Source organism: Acanthisitta chloris, unplaced genomic scaffold, assembly GCF_000695815.1.
Source record: "Acanthisitta chloris isolate BGI_N310 unplaced genomic scaffold, ASM69581v1 scaffold6615, whole genome shotgun sequence".
NCBI lineage: Eukaryota > Metazoa > Chordata > Aves > Passeriformes > Acanthisittidae > Acanthisitta > Acanthisitta chloris.
Window position 1 is genome coordinate 28,013 of NW_008675270.1, and position 1,003 is coordinate 29,015.

Here is a 1,003-nt window from a genome sequence, read left to right on the forward strand (position 1 = left end):
GCCTCAGCCACTCCTCATGTGGCTTCCCCTCAAGGCCCTTCACCATCTTCGTTTTCTCCTTTGGACACTCTCTAATAACTTAGTATGTTTCTTGTATTCTGGTGCCCAAACTGCACACAATATTCAAGATGAGGCTGCCCCAGCACAGAGCAGAGCAGGACAATCCCTTCCCTCTGGCAATGCTGTGCCTGATGCCCTCAGGACACGATGTCCCTCCTGGCTGTCAGGGCACACTGGGACCCTCATTTGCCCTGACATGGACAAGGACCTCCAGGGCCCTTTCCAGCACTGCTTTCCAGCCTCTCCTTCCCCAGTCTGTACGTACAGCTAGGGCTGCCTGTCCCCGGTGCAGAATCAGCACTTGTCCATGTTAAACTTCATAGGATAAAATTCATATGATTTCATATCCTTATGATTCAGAAAACTAAATAATTTTGGTTCATGACTTCTGTTTGCTGTTACAGATATTTAAAAGATAAAGCTGTGTTGTTCTATTGTTTCCTCCCCCAGGAAGCCTTAAGGACAGCAATACTGCCTTGTGCAGAAATAAATGCTTTGAATTTGCACTCTGTAGGCTAAAATTACACCCCCCTAAGTTCCCCAAAGGAACACTGTGTCTGATGCACTTTACGAGGATTTGTTGCCAGACTTCACATCCCTGAACACAGAACTGTTACCAAGAATGGGATATCCCAAGCAGTTCTGGCACGTTCAGTTAACCAGCAAGGCCTATTTATAGAGTCTTTAGTTTGGAGTCTGACCAGGGCATTCCTTCTGTAGTGGATCTGTACCGACTGGGTTCCTCTCTCTTTGGAACATGTTTTCTGTTACTTAGCATTGTGTTGTCCAACATGGAGAGGAAAAAGGCAGTCAAAGGTTGGGTATGTTACATCCCATGGCTGTTTTGAAATGAATGTTTAAAATGAATGTTTTAAAATGACATTGTTATTGGTGATCTCGACATGGGGATTGAGTGCACCTCAGTGAATTTGCAGGTGACGCT